General features: G+C 45.6%; 1 protein-coding gene and 1 long non-coding RNA gene across 7 annotated transcripts in view; one reads left to right on the top strand and one right to left on the bottom strand.

Annotated features, from left to right (window-relative positions):
- The window catches only part of AKT1 (AKT serine/threonine kinase 1), a 74585-nt gene extending 74209 nt beyond the window's left edge, over window positions 1-376 (bottom strand). For 2 of the 3 annotated variants that reach the window (XM_064460898.1, XM_064460897.1), the window contains exon 1: window positions 212-376. The gene's annotated coding sequence lies outside the window, so the exon portion shown is untranslated. The remainder of the gene's footprint in view (window positions 1-211) is intronic. The other variant, XM_064460899.1, reaches the window with a different exon arrangement.
- On the top strand, window positions 41-9733 carry LOC135315046 (uncharacterized). Of its 4 annotated transcripts, XR_010374496.1 has the most exons (5): window positions 41-219; window positions 1118-1266; window positions 1400-1606; window positions 9321-9433; window positions 9554-9733. It is a non-coding gene; the product is annotated as an uncharacterized LOC135315046 (long non-coding RNA). The 4 variants fall into 4 exon arrangements; XR_010374498.1 differs by lacking the exons at window positions 9321-9433; window positions 9554-9733 and adding an exon at window positions 4925-5097; XR_010374497.1 differs by lacking the exons at window positions 9321-9433; window positions 9554-9733 and adding an exon at window positions 3927-4683.
- Window positions 9734-16686: the final 6953 nt, after the last annotated feature.

Genomic DNA, 16686 nt, shown 5'->3' on the forward strand with positions numbered 1-16686 from the left:
GCCCATGGGGCTCACACGCCCGCTCCGGCTGCCGGCCTGCCTTCCCCGCCGCTCCGCGCCGCTCCGCCTCGCCCCCGCCGCCCTGCCTCCGGCCGGGAGGGGGGGCCGCCCCTCGCCTCGCTCAGCCGCCGCCTCCCCCCGCGCCACCGGGCCGAGCTCCCGCAGCCGGGGCCGGGCTCGTCCCACACGCGTCTCCGCGGCGCTCGCTCACATCCTCCGGTGAGCGGCCGCCGGGTCCTACCGCCGCCGCGCCGCTTCCCGCCCGCCGTGCCGTGCCGAGGGGCCGCTCCGCGCCGCTCCCCGTGGAGGGGGGGGGGGGGATCCGCCGCCGTCTCGCCGCCCTCGCAGCTCCCCTCAGCGCGGCGGGGCAGCGCCCGCCGGCCCGGCCCTCCCGCCGCTCCCCTCCGCCCACCCGGCCCCAGGCCCCCGGGGCGGGCTGGCCCCGGGCGGCCCGGCGGCGGGGTCCCGGCCCGTGGCCCGGGAGGCCGTGCCCCGCAAGGTGATGTGGCCTCTCCTCGCTCGGCCCTGCGGGAAGCCGCTGGCGTTAGGAGCCCGGTGCCCGGACTGTGGAGAATTTACCCCAAAAAACGCCGTAGGGCGGCGGCCCCGGCCAGCCCCCCGGCATTTCAACCTTTGGGAAGGGCCAGACCCCCATAAACCTCTTGGGGTGCCCCCAGCAAGCTTCCCCGAAAATGCAGGGTGCCCATCTGCTTACCCTGCGCTTGGAGCTTTCCCTTGAGAAATACTGATTGATTAAATAACGAGGTGTCGCAGTACCTCGGAGGACATCCCGATATCCCTTCCCGCAGCAGGTGGGCGGCAAGGCGCGGGAAGGTGAAGCGATTGCCCGGGACTCGCCGTGGCGGGGCGGCGAGTGGGGATGCTGTGCTCGAGGCAGTCATGCCCTCTCAGCAGGAATGGCTCAAAACATGACAAATTACTTGCACTATTGCTTACAGGGCAACAATATTTTATAAGATTTTTAAAAGCTGTTCTGCTCTGAAAAAACGGTGTTGTGGAAATGCCTATGACAGATGTATTTTTTTCTCTGCACTTCCAGTATCAAAATTTGCCCTCTTTGGTCGTTAAGGGATTTTGTTTATTTTCTAATTGACAGTGCCATAAACGCTAACTGGGCTGTAACCATTGATTGGATTTGTGCAGAAATGGACGATCCCTGATGATCGCATTTCTGCAATCGTGAGCTAGCTGGACTTTCGAAAACAACACATCTTCCCACAGCTTTGCACCATTAGCTCTATAAAGGTGCGTAACGTGCATTTACAGCAGTGAAGCTGCATTTATGCTGGCGGCAAACCTATTTGTGGCTTTTCTGCCACATCATTTGAATGATTGTACACATTTAGTGAAATTCACTTTCTTCTTCCATTTTGATCAGCCAGGTCTGGCTAATACCTGTCATGAGGGTTCCTGAGTGTCAAATGGATCACTGGATTTGGGGCACGGCAGTGTGCTAGAGGAGCCAACGATGAGACAGAGGAGGAACGGCTTCCCTCTTCTTCATGGTGGAGGGAGATAGAGCGAGACCTCCTTTCCCACCAAGGAACAGACCAGTTCCTCCTGGCAGAACTGCTACACCAGCACGGTACTTTCTGTGGCTTTCCTTTAGGTTTACTGGGGCATGTTTCAGCACAGTTGAAAATGTACCATTCGGGCAACTGAGTGGAATAAGCTGACCCTGTGGTACAGGCCCAGTTACCTGTTTAGGGTCAGATCCTCATCTGCTGCAGTCAGTGGAAAGATTTCTCTTGGTATCAGGGCAGAATGAAATGGCTGTGAGAACCTTCTAAAATGCAAAACTAACGGAAAGGAAAAATCTGAGTTTGTGATCACACTTCAACCTACCATGCATTAGGTTCAGAATATTTAGTGTAGATTAAAATGTAGGTAGGCATTAAAGATGTATTTAGAATTAATCATCAGCGTGCAAAGCTTGCAGGCAGCTCAGAGGACACATATAGAACTTAACAAAAACAAGAAGAAAATTCACTTATGAACTAATTTTGAGTCTGCAGACTGCAGTTACACCTAGCAATAAGGTGTGTGTGTAAGTACAGGAGTTCACTGGCTGTCAGACACTTCTGTCCAGGCAGGGGAATCTCTGGTAACAGATCTGATTGTGGGAGCGCTTTCTTGCCTTCCTGCCAAACCCTGTCCTGATTGATAAGCTCCCAGACTGCATGGTGAGCAAGGTCATTAGGACTTCCCCCTGCAAAAGAAGCAGCAGTTTAAAAAATAAGGTCATACAGCAAACATAGTTTTCTGTCCTGAGCAGAAGAAAATAAACTTCTGTTGTTTGCTACAAAGGAAGTACAATTAAAAAAAAAAAGACATTTTGACACAGACAGGCTGTTTATATTTGACAAATGTTGATTTACCATGATGAAAGACAGGCCCAAACTAGAAAGTTTGGATCCCCATGTGGATCTGACATTCCCCAAGTTTGAGGGGGAAGTGCGATTCAGAGTCTGGAGTAAGGGCTTATCTCTCAAACATAGCAAAGTACTGTGGATAAAAATACCCAGGTAAAGTAGGAAGTGCCTGGTCTCCCACAAGGGTGACTTTGTATCAACAATGAGCGAAAGCAGGCTTTTTTTTTTTCCCCCTCTGAGAACAGTGAAATCACTCAAGAATTGTTACAAATGCAAACAATGTGGGTTTTATCACTCAGTTATCATCAATGGGATTATAGTCTATAAACCCTAATTTTCAGGGAAGTCCCTAGATTTCCCTGGGCGCTTCCTCAAATTTCACATCTGTTGACTCTTTTATTAAGTGCTCCAGGATAAGGTGCATCAACTGTTCCTTGGTATTGTATTACCTGAAAATACTGAATGTAGGGGTTAGCGGCAAAGAATGGTTGATTGCCAGACCGTGTATCAACGCCACACCAGAAAAGTGAGCACTTCTGTTCTCATCCATTTTTAACACATATATAGGTAACATATAATTTGATGTAACTTTTTGAAGTTATTTTAAAATGTTGAAATTGTGCAGCTTTGGATAAAGATTTTTTTATCCAGCCAGGCATAAGAAGAAAGACTAGCATGGTAAGATGAAACGGAATTATTGAGCTAACCCCCAGTAGAACAAGTTCTGTTCCATGATTGCAAGTAATGACAGCACTTTTATGGGCCAACAGTGAATTTTTTTCCTCCCTTTTTAAAAGGTGGGCTGTACTCGGAGACTGTGTGGCATCCTAGGATTATGAGCTACTATCTCAGTCTGGGCATTAACAGCTTTTAAACAAACAACGAGGCTTTGGTTTCAGATAAAAACATAGCTCAATAAAAATACAAATTAAAAGTGCATTTTGCAGTGTCAAATATAATATACATAGTTGTGTTTCTAAAATTGAGCGAATCCAATGTCTGAAGGTGTGTTTCTCAATAGCAAAACAATAGCAGGCTATCTGGAAAAATAATAGTCATTTAATGATTGAAATAATGACATAATTTATAGTTTAATAACTATAAATTCGGTCATTTAATGACTGAAGCATTGTCATTATGCTTTTCAGACATTAATCTCATGAAAAATAAATGTATGATTTCATTTGTACTTTGATGAATTTCCTACAAGACTAAATGTCAGCTAAGGAGCAGCAAACTGAATGATGCCTGTTTGCTGAAGCATTTTTGGGAGCTCTTCCTGGTCACTTGCTAAAAACCCTGGGAGTGGTCAGACAGGAGACCTAGGTTTGGTTTCCAGCTTCTGTTCCTGGTCGCCAGAGTACTAGAGCTGGACAGCCCTGGGGCAGCCAACACGCTATGGGGAATTTGGTATATAAACAGGAACTTAATTGGTTTGCATAGAAAATGCGCTAGATAGATATAGAACAAACCAAAATAGCAAATATATCAGTTCTGTCCCATACACCACCACAGTTGCTTTTGTTTTTACAGTAATAACCACAAGTCCCAGCCTGGACCAGGCACCATTAGGCGCTGTAGAGACACATCAGAAGACACAGTCTTTGATCTGAAGGGACTGAAGCCTACTTCAAACCGCTGCTTTTCCCCCTTGCTTATAAAGTAACATGTCATGAGTTCTTAGTTCTGGGAAGCTACCTGAATATGCTGAAATTCCAATGATCTCTGTGAGGAAACACCACGATCTTAACTATAGTCAGAAAGACAAATCCTCCGGGACTGAAATACTGAAGTTATATACATATATTAAAACAAAAGTAAAAACTTTCAGGTTCCTGTTGCATTCTGAACTCACACACCTAATGCTGATTGTGTTGTTCACCTAAAATTACAGAGCACACTGTGGGCATTTAACTTTGTTGCAGTATCAGTGGTTGAATACCCCTGCAGATCCCCACATGGAAACATGGAAGGAGCAGCAGCTGCGCTGCTGAACATGGGCACGGGCACAGCAATGGGTTCCTGGAGCACTGGTTCAGGCTGCATTGAGCTCCCAGTGCAAGTCAGCACAGAGCAAGTCAGTCTTCCTCATGACGTCTGCAATTTCCTTGAGATCAGCAGCTGCGATCAAGCTGTTAAGACTTTAGGCATCATGGTGACAGGAGCCTCCTAGATCCTTTAAAATGTATATATATGTGACATTTATCCAGTGGACTGGCAGGTTTTGTTATTATTTGTGTATTAACGCTAGAAGTGAAGGGATTGCCTTTCATTTCTTCAGTACCGGAAAATCTGCTACCCTTTCAATCACCTCCTCAAAACTGTATAGTTTGGAATCTGGTAAGGGCAGAAGTGACCATTTCAGCATCATTCTGGTCTGACCCCCTGGCTACTGCAGCCATAAAATTGCACTTAGTGATGGCTTCATCTGTATTCACACCTCATAGGTAAAAGAGATGACACTACCATGAATAAAAGCAGGAAAAGAGAGGAAGGATAAATTTGTATCTTTGGTGCTCTCTTTACTTCAGAGCCCTGCTGCGTCCTTGTTTCTGCAGTCATGCCCATCAGACACCAACCAAAAAGCGATGGCTTATGGAGCTACAAGAGAGAGGAGTTTCTGCTTTATAATACAAGAAGCAGTCCTATGAAAGGAGATCCCCAGTAATAGTTCATATATTATATAAATATTTATATATAAAAATATAAATTTTAAAATATAAATTTTTTTCTGTTAAAGCATCTCTCTCCTGTAGTTCTTTGATGTCTAATCAGGTTTGAACTCTTACTACCGCTTGCCCTCAGTGAAATCACTGAGGTCTCCTTTCCTGCCTGACTTACTGTCACGATACTTCTGAGTGCTTTTACTAGCCTTTGGCTACATCTGTTCCAGTTTTGTTAGCTGTGCCTATAGATAGGCTTGTGGCTGTTGCACCCTGTGGCCAGAGCAAGTTATGTCCATCCTGCCTTGAGGGGCAAGGCTCCTCTCCAAGCCTGAACCCTCTTCCTCCCCCCTGGCCTGATGTTTCCTGTGGGAAGCAAGCCAAGATGCGTCGGTCTGCGTGAGCAGTAGTGGCCCTAGAGGAGCGGTTTTATGGAGTGATTCAGCTGGTGCGGAGGACCCCGTCTCCACTCTGAAGGTCTTTCAGTGAAGTGGTGGTGCTTTGGGCTAGCTGTAAAGGGGTCCCTCGGACTGCATGCCCAGTGGTGGCTGGAGTTCGTGTGAACTGGTCTGGAGGACGTCACTGCTTTAGGTTCACTGGAAGGGAGCCCAGTTCAGGCACTCCCAGACTGATCCGTGATACAAACCGAAGCACAGGAAATCAGCATGATCAGGAGATTTGCTTCAAAAGCACACTCCTGATTCAAACATGCTGATGTAGAGGCAGGAATTGAAAACGTTGCTGCCATATGAGCTGATGGTATCCATAAGTTAAGAAGATATTAGGAATCATAGAATCGTTAAGGTTGGAAAAGACCCTTAAGATCATCGAGTCCAACCACTAACCTATCACTGCCAAGGCCACCACTAAATCATATCCTCAGGCACCACATCTACCCTTCTTTTAAATACCTCCAGGGATGGACACTCAACCACCTCCCTGGGCAGCCTATTCCAATGTTTGACAACCCTTTCAGTGAAGAAGTTTTTCCTAATATCCAACCCAAACTTCCCCTGGTGCAGCTTGAGGCCGTTTCCTCTCATCCTATCGCTTGTTACTAGGGAGAAGAGACCAACCCCCACCTCGCTACAACCTCCTTTCAGGTAGCTGTGGAAAGCAATAAGGTCTCCCCTCAGCCTCCTCTTCTCCAAACTAAACACCCCCGGTTCCCTCAACCTCTCCTCATCAGACTTGTTCTCTAGACCCTTCACCAACTTCGTTGCCCTTCTCTGGACACGCTCCAGCACCTCCCTGTCCTTCTTGTAGTGAGGGCCCCAAAACTGCACAAGGTACTCGAGGTGCGGCCTCACCAGTGCCGAGTTCAGGGGCACGATCACCTCCCTGCTCCTGCTGGCCACACTATTCTTGACACAAGCCAGGATGCCATTGGCCTTCTTGGCCGCCTGAGCACACTGCTGGCTCATGTTCAGCCGGCTGTCAATCAACACCCCCAGGTCCTTTTCCTCCAGGCAGCTCTCCAGCCACTCCTCCCCAAGCCTGTAGCATTGCATGGGGCTGTTGTGACTCAAGTGCAGAAACCGCACTGAGCCTTGTCGAATCTCATACCTTTGGCTCCAGCCCATTGATCCAGCCTGCCCAGGTCCCTCTCCAGGGCCTTCCTGCCCTCCAGCAGATCAACACTTCTCCCCAGCTTGGTATCATCTGCAAACTTACTGAGGGCGCACTCAATCCCCTCATCCAGATCATCAATGAAGGTATTGAACAGGACCAGTCCCAACACTGAGCCCTGGGGAACACCACTTGTGACCGGCCACCAACTGATTTTGACTCCATTCACCACCACTCCCTGGGCTCGGCCGTCCAGCCAGTTTTTAACCCAGCACAGAGTGCACTTGTCCAAGCCGTGAGCAGCCAGCTTCTCCAGGAGAATGCTGTGGGAGACAGTGTCAAAGGCCTTACTAAAGTCCAGGTAGACAATGTCCACAGCCTTCCCCTCATCCACTAAGTGGGTCACCTTATCATAGAAGGAGACCAGGTTAGTGAGGCATGACCTCCCTTTCATAAACCCATGCTGGCTGAGCCCAGTCCCCTGGTTGTCCAGCATGTGCTGCATAATGGCATTCAAGATGATCTGCTCCATGACCTTTCCCAGCACTGAGGCCAGGCTGACAGGCCTGTAGTTCCCTGGATCCTCCTTCTGAGCCTTGTAGAGGGGTGTCATATTCACTAGTTTCCAGTCATCTGGGACCTCCCTGGTTGACCAGGACTGCTGATAAATGATGGAGAGTGGCTTGGCGAGCTCCTCTGCCAGCTCCCTCAGTATCCTCAGGTGGAAGAAGTTGTTTAAGAAGATATTAGGAATAAGGATCCCGCATATGCAGAAACACTGCAAAATTCAGGCTAGAAAAACCCTGCATGTGTGCTGATATAACAAGTGCCTATGTGGTTGCCCTCACCACCCCATGCCTCACCATGCTCAGCACATAACGTGGGTTTTGGACCCTGAGTCTGCAAACGTTATCTGTCGGATGAACTTCCCATCCCAGCCTTGAAGAGAATGGCTCATGCATTAAGCTGGGTCCACTAAGAGCCTGTGCATAACAGGGCCATCCCTTCGGGGCTGTGTGGGACAGGACCTACCTCTCATAAGCCCATGCCTAATGCTGGGCACAGTCTCTGCAGGAGCTTCTTGGTGCCCGTCTAACATACACACTAAATATTAAAATAATAAAGGCAACTGTGAAAGAAATCAACCTGCTGACCTGCCTTGCGGTCTTCACTGCCCTCAGCCTTGTCATCTGCATTTGGCTGGAGAACTAGCTGTTCCTTGGCCCAATACTTGCTGCCGGCCTGGAGGGAATCAGGTCCACTGTATTTTTCTGCCGCATCCAGCCTGGCTCTCACACAGCGTTCCCGCTGCAGCCCCTGAGCCTGCCAGGACATGCTGGAAGTTGTAGAAAATGATGTCACCAAATGGGCAGGGCTTCTTCGCCACTGATAACATCTCAGCAGATGTCCTCCAAATGTGCTCACGGTTCTTCCCATTATAGCATCTTTATTTTCTATTTACCTTTAAGTTAGCAAAGAGGTTACCCTTTGCTAAAGACTTTTTATGTGAAAAAATGGAAAAGAGCTTTGCTGCAGTTGTTTTAAGTGTTTTTGATTTATTCTTGGGCAGGAAAACATTGCAATTCAGTAAAACACCAGTACTCATATACTTCAAAGCATATAGGTCCCAGACTTCCACTGAAAGTGTTTATGATTTTCCCTTGTTCATTCACCCTCTTCCAAAACAAACTAAGTGATCAACAAAGTTGCTGCACTGCATACCTTATGCAGGCACCGCTGTGATCCCATTACTCCCCATAAATCCTGCAGGGATCCTCCCACCTACTGCATCTCATCCCTATTTAGAAAATCAAATCTACCCCAGGGTACTCTTCTGGACGTGTAGAGTTCCACTGAAATCAGCGGGGATCTGTTTAAGGACATGCCTGCAGAGAGTATCTGTTATTCTATATTTACACAGTACCCAGCATAATAGGACATGAAACCTGATTAAAGCCTCCAAACGCTACTGCCATGGAAATCAGTCTTGTTATTGACTGATGACTCAACATGTCTGAATTTAGATGGAAGAGGGCTACTTTAAATTCCCAATTCTTTTATAGACTCTCTGCATAACCTAGCCAAGTCATTTAATCTCCATACCTCAGACACTCCTGTATTTAATGCAGGGAAAGTCAATCATTGATTAATTCCCTTCCCCCAGCCCCTTCTCTGGTTTTTGATTATAGGTTCCTTGAGGCAGACGTTGCCTCTTGTGGGGTCCCAGGACAGCTCCAGGAAGCTTTGGTGATCCTATAAATGCTAAAATAATAATCATATTCAGTAGCACAGAAGTAGCTGTGATTGCCCTAATATTTGTCCTCATAGAGTAATTTTTAAATTGAAAGCACACCTGGGACAATTCAGTTCCAGAAGAGGCTCAACCTAATGCTGGGATGATGACAACCCCAGAGTAACCTGAGCTACAGCATTGCCTTTAACAAAGTAAGAAAAGGTGAAATGAAGAGAGTCATAGATTTTTTACAACATGTAAAGCAATATGGATAGCTTCAATTTTTAAATAAAATACCATCAGCCACACAGCTTTCCCTCCTCATGAGAACAGATGTGGAAAGCTATTATTATAATTTGCAAATAACACTACTCCCTTTATGTGTGTCATTGGAGCTTTTTAATGACATGTCTTCAGCTAGACAATTTCTTACATAACACTGTTATTCTGTTTTTGTTTCAGACGTATTTGTTAGGTGATGGTTTTCCATGTACAGGTTGTACATCATGACGGTATTTCCTAGATTAGAATATCTGCCAAAAGTTGAGCGCAGGAGCAAGCACAGATCCCTGCAGGTATGCCATACAGCTTGCACAGACGACCATTATTAATACAAATCACATCAATTAAAATTGACATGCGAGCTAATTAATAGTATGTTGATTGATAAACAAGACCTTGCTCATTTTATCCAGGCATTTTGTTAATTACCTGCCCGACGTTGCAGCTGACTGGTGAGGACACACTCCTGCTCTAGGAACATCAAGGGGTTTGTGTACGTTCCAGTTTACTGGTGATTGGCTGTACCTTGAAAAAATAACAGTATTTTTGAGCGCTGGGATATAAAGTTTTATGTCTACCTGCATCACACCTGGGAAATGGTATGTATCAGTTCATGCACAACAGGGTAAATATGATGCTATGTGATGCTACAGTAAATTCTCACATTATTTGCTGACCGTATTTTTTTTTCTTCTCTCCCCTATTTCCCCCCCCACATCTGACAGCACTGGCAGCTTCCACAGTGCTCTGTAGCAGCGAGCACACTGCGACACTGTTGCAGGGGTTCCCTACAGCAGAGCCTTCCCAGTGCCATTGATCAAGCCACAAGCACTAGTTAAGTAATGCAAGGTTGCTCTAATTCCCTGACTCATCTGCTGTTCCCCCTAGAAATCCTGAACGTAGTGCTTGGAAACCAAACTGCAGTCCTCTGACTGCAGCAGGACGAAGTAACTTTGATTGCTGAGTCACCACGTTGACCCACACAGCTCAGATTTCTGTTTATAGTTAGCAATAGTCGAAAATGCTCATTGTAATCTTATCACGGTCGAGATACTAACTGCACATTCCCTGGAAATGCATTCAGCCTGGCTTTCAGCTCGGGGCTCAGATTCCCCAAATCACTATTTGTGTGATGTTTACAAAAACACATTTCATTTTAAGTAGCCTTGAATTATTATATTCTTGGGGTCCTTATTTTTTATGTGTATGTCATCTTAGAGCTGATCAGCATTCTGCTCTTGCATTTGCAACTGCTGAGAAAGTAAGATCTTAAAAAGCCATAACTCCCCAACAATTTCTGCCTGTCAATAGCTCGTACGAGCTGTCTGGGCATAGTAAGTAGTGTGGGGGAAAACTGCAGATCAAATTATTACCAGGTATGAATTAAATCTATTGCTTTGTAGCCACTGACACGTCTCCTTCCTCTGCATGATGAAATTCTCCTCGTTATGTACTGCATGCTTTTACAAATGCTGCTGTCCTTCTGAGCGTGATATATGTTTCTCCAATAGAAATCTATGTTTTCCTACAGTGGCATCACTATGCAGCACTTCTGATAATGTTAGCGAAGAGTTCCACCGTTTTAGATGCAAACCCTTTTTTCTGGTCCGCGACGTGACGTGGAATGTATTTGATGTGAGCCTGACTGCAGAAACAAATGGAAGAGTAGAAACACTCACATGCTACAGTTTGTTTCTAGAATTGAACTTGACCAGTGAGCATAAAATGCATCGTGTCAAAGCGATTGCCATAATGCTCTTTCATTAGGAAAAACGATTCCTCTCGGGCAGAGGGGAAACAGGAGTTGAGTGGGGATACCCCTGCCACTCTTTCAAACTGGCTTGTAGATAAAAGTCTGCTTGCAATTCAAACCAAAATATGAAAACAGATCGATGCCAATAAAGATGAAGGAAGAGGAGACTCACGTCAGAGAAGACACAAATGAAAAGGCATGTGACCAGTTTAAAATACGAATGAGCTTTGTTAAAAGAGCTCTATTCAGTGACCTTTCCTGCCATGTGACCAAAATCTTCAGTCGGGCACTTTAAAGTAAAGGAATTCAAAAATTGCCTTTATTTTCATTTCAGATCTGGCCACGTTAGCATATACTTGCTGTATTCATTCATTGTCCAAATAACCTCACTTTCTGCTGAAGTCAAAGGGAGTTTTTTCTTGTAACCCCCTTCCTGGCTGTGCTCTGGGCTGCAGTGTTGGTGCCTGCAACCTTTTGCAATCCCAAGAGCCTGGGGCCAGCCAGCTCCCTGCCTTATCGGGCCCATCTGGGACGGCAGCAAGTCATTTTAAAGCCAGCAAGTGGCTATGGAAGAGAGCTGGTGTCTGTGCAAGGTCTTGGGCTGAAGGGCAAATCTCTCTGAAAACAGCCAGCTCGGGGTGAGCAGAGGTACCCTCTCTTCGGAGTCTATATTTAACCAATCCAAATGCCCTAAAACAGGCATGAAGGGGTACCAAGGTGGGTGCCTGCATCTATGCAGCCTCTTTAATTCTATACAGCCTCTTTAATTTATCAAAAACCTTCCAGAATCACAGACCCAGACCTGGAGTCAGCATTCACTTGGTTGCACCCAGTGCCAAATGCAGCAATATGGTAACTCCTTCTTCTCCATCCCCCCTCGCTTAGACTTCCAAGGCTCCCAGAAGAATTTCTGACGTGCTCCAACATTGAACAAAGCCATCTCTGATCTTAAGGGGGGGGTGGGGGGGTGGAATTGGGTTCAGTTTAATACAGCAACTGGCAAAGACTCAAATTGCATCTTATTTTAGCCAAAGCAGTTCACCGATCTTGAGGAGAGATGTGAATTTTCAGCTCCAGTCAGATGCCTAATTATTCATTTCTCCTTATCTTGCTTTTAAAATCTTGCCAAGGCTGCGCCCATCCCTATATCTCTAGGCATTTGAATACCACTCAAGAAGTATCTGAACCCTTTGACAGTAGGCCTGTTTTCCAGTCACCACGTAACCTCTCAGAAACCCCTGCAGATGATGGTGTGCTGACAAAGCGCACCTCACCTTGGAACGATGCTGCCTCTTACCTGTAGAGGTACCACTCCATCCACCATACCTGAAAGGATCTCTGGGACTGTCAGCCTGGTCTCACCAGACAGGAGCATGCCCTTCTGTAGGGGATGTTTATGCAGAGCTACTGTGTGTGACAAATAATATAATCTTTTTTTGCTCTAAGCAAAGCCCAAGATTGAATCCTTGATCTGTTACTGACTGCACAGTAGGGGCATCCTCAAACTACTGAACCTAAAATGAAAGCGAACAAGAAAGAGGGTAAAACATGCAGGTTGTGCAGCATAAAATTGGACTTTTCAAAAATTCTGGTTTTGTTTTCCTCCCAGATATGTTCCCCAACTAACTTCCTCAGCTTCCATTCCCTCCCCACCCATGTTTTCTGCAAAGATCTCTTTCAGAGATGCACCGTACACTTCTTTTCTTCAGAGCTTGATTTCAGTCCCACTGAAGTCTGTGTCAGTCCTGAAGAAGGACATGAGAGGATCATGTCTGAGCCCCGGAGGAAGGACAGTTAGGCTTCTGGCAGGACATCAGCTATACAGACTTTTTTTTATGTGCCACTTCATTAGAGGAGCAACCAGCATGGTGGGTAACTGCTCTGCAGGCTTTCCACAGGGGCCGGTTTGACCCCAGGTAAGGGTTAGCCCCACTAGGAGAGACTGGTGACATCTTGTACAGCCTGGGAGAAGTGCTATCAAGCCATGGCACTAGTTTCTTAGCATATCATGTAAGAGGACGCTATGGTTTCCTCTATCATCTTCCACTTTTAGGTGTGCTTATACTGTATCACTTATAAAAGTGATTATTGTTCATTACCTTTGGCTTCAAAAATAGCCACTTGCAACTTTAGAGTACAGGACATGTTAAGGGTGAAATTTATTTCAGTTCCCTCTCCTTTATTGGTGGCTTTGTGCATGGGCTTCAGGTTGGGGCGAAGAAAGTTTAAAGGAAATTCAGATTGGTTCATGCAGAACCAAAGTGACTTTTTTAACCTTACAGACCTTTCGAAAACTCAGCATTTTGTGCAATCCTTGGAGAGTGTGTTACACCAAAGCCCCTCTCTGAAGAGCCTGGCTGCATTTCTCTTATGCTTGAGACAGAGCAGGCATCAGTGACATTGATACATAATTCAGTCAGCACCTTCAGGGTACGTTAAATTACCAAATTCTCTAATTTGCTAGGAATTCGCAAAGATGAATTGATGATTAAATAGGTGAAGAACCCAAATGGAGCAGTTTGTTGCTAATTTAAATGCTGTCTATGTCTAGACCACTCTCCTTGTTACATTCTAATTGACCTAATTATTTCTAAAAACACTCTTTTTGTAATTTCTTTTGCATTTAGATTGTTCTGTATGGGGGCTGGATATGGGAGGAGGGATGTTCTGGTGTATTCCAACAGCAGAGAGTATTTCAAGCAGTGACTTTGAATAGCAGCAGCAGTGACTTGTTACAAAGCTGAAGAGCTTCACGTAGACCCATGGAGAAGATTGTGGGCTACCTGTTTGAACTCTGCCGCCATACAACCACATCCACTTTTACCACGTCTTAAGAATGAACGCATCTCCAGAAAGGTTTCTCATTTTCAGTTGAGTTTCGATATTAGTGCTCAGACATTTGATCGAGTTACTTCTATTTGACAAGCTAGTGCTTGTCAGACCAACTGAGCTGGGCAACTGCTAGAACCGTGTGCACGCTTTGCCTCTTGCGAAGGCAGTGGAATGGCACTTCTTGTGGCGGGGAAAGCAAAACTGAAATAGCGCACAGTTGCTGTAGGGAGCTATTGTTACTGCTTGTAGGAGCAAGTGCCCGCAGAGTTACCACATCTCGGCTGACATGAGGTAGCTTGTTCACTTGCAGTAACTGGATCATGCTTCTGAGCCCTGCAGAGACCCGGGTTTCCCCTCAAATAATACTATTATCTTTAAAATATAGTAGTGAGGACATCAGGTGTTGGATGAAATAAAACTGAATGATAAAACACATTTCTAGTCTTCTAGAACCTCTATTATTAATATCAGAAAAACCTCCAGACCACATGTAGATACCATGCATGGAGAATCCACCACGGTCACTGGTAAGCTGCTGCAGTCGTTCATCATCTGTCCTAAAAACATGCTCTACACATCCAGGCTAGACTGAAGAAGTTTCATCCTCCAGCTCCTGGTCCTGTTTTACCTTTGGCTGTTGGATGATCACCAAAAGTTACATATGGTATCGATGGAGCCAGAATGGCTGTAGTTACATTTAACTCTTCTGGACTGCACTGGTAGATATCAACATATGTGACCAAATCAGTCTCTTGTTTCCCTCATTTAGGGAGAGAAACTGAGGTGAGGGAAGGAAAAATGACTTGCCCAGGGTTGTACACAAAATCAGTGATGGTGCAGGTAGGGGAACCTGGATGGCCTGATTCAAGGATTGTACTTATCAGGCAGGAACATTTTAACCAAAGTTCATGCTATCTTTAGCCTGTCCTTCACTGACTTTAGCTGAACTACCCCTGGCTCAGAGAAGAGAATGAAGTTTAAGATGCATAAAACTGCATTTTGTTATCCCTGGTGGCTGCTTTGATTTTTCTCAGCTTTCTGTAGCTGGAGACATGTCAGTCAGATGCTATGCCAGATGTTTCCCACAAACTGTCACATAAATGAAATAGCTGGAGCGAGGTAGGATCATACCTGATTGCCAACCAGCTGCCAGCACTCGCTGACTGCGTTCGACAAACCACGGCTCTGCTCTTCTTTCAGTCAACCTCAGAACACCTGCCCCTCCAAGAGACCCAGGGCAGGCGGTGACAGCCACAACAACTGGGAGAAGACAACTGAAGTGGCTGCGCTGGACCAGGATGCCCCTTTTCCTCACTCCCAAACATTTGGGACCCCTTGGCAAGGGCTGGTTGGTGTAGGACTCATTTAGTGGCAGTGCCGAAGACCTGGGCAGAAGGCAGTTGCACAACTGTGGACAAGAAATAGCCCAAAGCTTGTTGGTGTGAATGGCCCTGCTCCGAAAAACCTTCCGACAAAGGTAAAGTTGCTTTTCCAAATGCAGAGTGCCAGGCAGGTGGTTCCTTCAGACAGGACTATGTCTGAATCTGGGGCTTTATAGGACGTTTTCAGCTAACAGAGCAGTGGATGTTTTCTGTCACATCAGGCCATCAGAGATTTCTGTCGTGTACTCATTTCTCAAATTAAGTGCATAAAAAGATGTTGCAGGCAGCCAAGTCTCACACAGATCCGGCCGTGTACTGCCAAATCTTTATACATTGCCACTGACCAATGCAACTGGCAGCCAAAAGCTGCTCGCTAAATCCAGCAGCCTCCTCTGGAGCTGGTGCATGGGGTGCAGATACAGAACACCCCACCTCCCCTGCAGACCACCGGCCAGAGGCTCCCCAGCCTGGTCCCCGATTTCCTGATCCCACCACGCTACTCCAATAGCAGGGAAACAGGTCTTTTCTTTTCCTCCAGACAGTCTCTCCCTTCCCACCCTTGGATTCCTCAGTTCTTGTGGATTTCCTCCAAGAAATAAACCTTTTTTTTTTTTGGAATTTAGAGATAAAAGTCAGTGGAACAGCAGCTCTGTCCTTCCAGTGCTTTGTGCATTATTATTCACTGCACCTTCAGATATATCTTAGGAAGTTTGTGGTTTAGGAAGTCAACCATCACCTGAAACAATATCCTACATAAACCCTCTAATTGCATCAGTGACCTCTCCTCTGCCCATCAGAGACACCCTTCCCTTTCCTGGTACTTCAAGGAGCTCTTTGGTCTTTTCCAGGTTTTCTGTGTTAGTCCTCTGCTCATCTGCTATGATCAAATTGCAGATAAATTGGTGAAGGCATTTGCAGATAACTGTTTCTTCTTCTTTCTTAAGTTATAGCATGATTTTTCATTTATGATTTTCCCAAATCCTGTGAACTAAAATTCTTTTCATGTGTGCACAGTATTTTTCTCTGAACAATATTTCCACATGCAATTAAAAACCTCTGATTCTATACATTTTATAAATGAAGCCTCTAGACTTATATTTAGATTACAATGATCTCTTGGGCATGAACTGTCTTTCCAGTCCCTACTTATGAAAAGCACAACACAATAGTAACAATAAAAACAATGTCATCTAGTTCCATTCAGACAGTAAAGATCTATTATCAGCTATATCTGGATATCCTTCTTTCATCAGTGGCATGTGAAAAAAAAACTTCCATGAAAATTTCTTACTGAAAAAAACCCCAGTTTTCCAACAAAGAGAAATATTCTTGGGAAATTTCTCTTTTACCCTTTTTGTCATCATTTTCATTGGAAAACTGGACACCTTAAATCCCTCGCAAAAAGTTCCGTTCAGACAAAACCTAGGGGCTTGGCATCTTGAGGTAAAAACCCATAGTGTTTTGTTTCAGCTCAACAGAGTATGTTTTTTAATTAAAAATCAAAAATTCCTCTTGCTCTTCCTTTGTTTTTCAGCAAAAACTGCTGAACAACATTTTCTTGCCAACTCTAGTGCAAATA

Source organism: Phalacrocorax carbo, chromosome 9 (assembly GCF_963921805.1).
Source record: "Phalacrocorax carbo chromosome 9, bPhaCar2.1, whole genome shotgun sequence".
Classification (NCBI taxonomy): domain Eukaryota; kingdom Metazoa; phylum Chordata; class Aves; order Suliformes; family Phalacrocoracidae; genus Phalacrocorax; species Phalacrocorax carbo.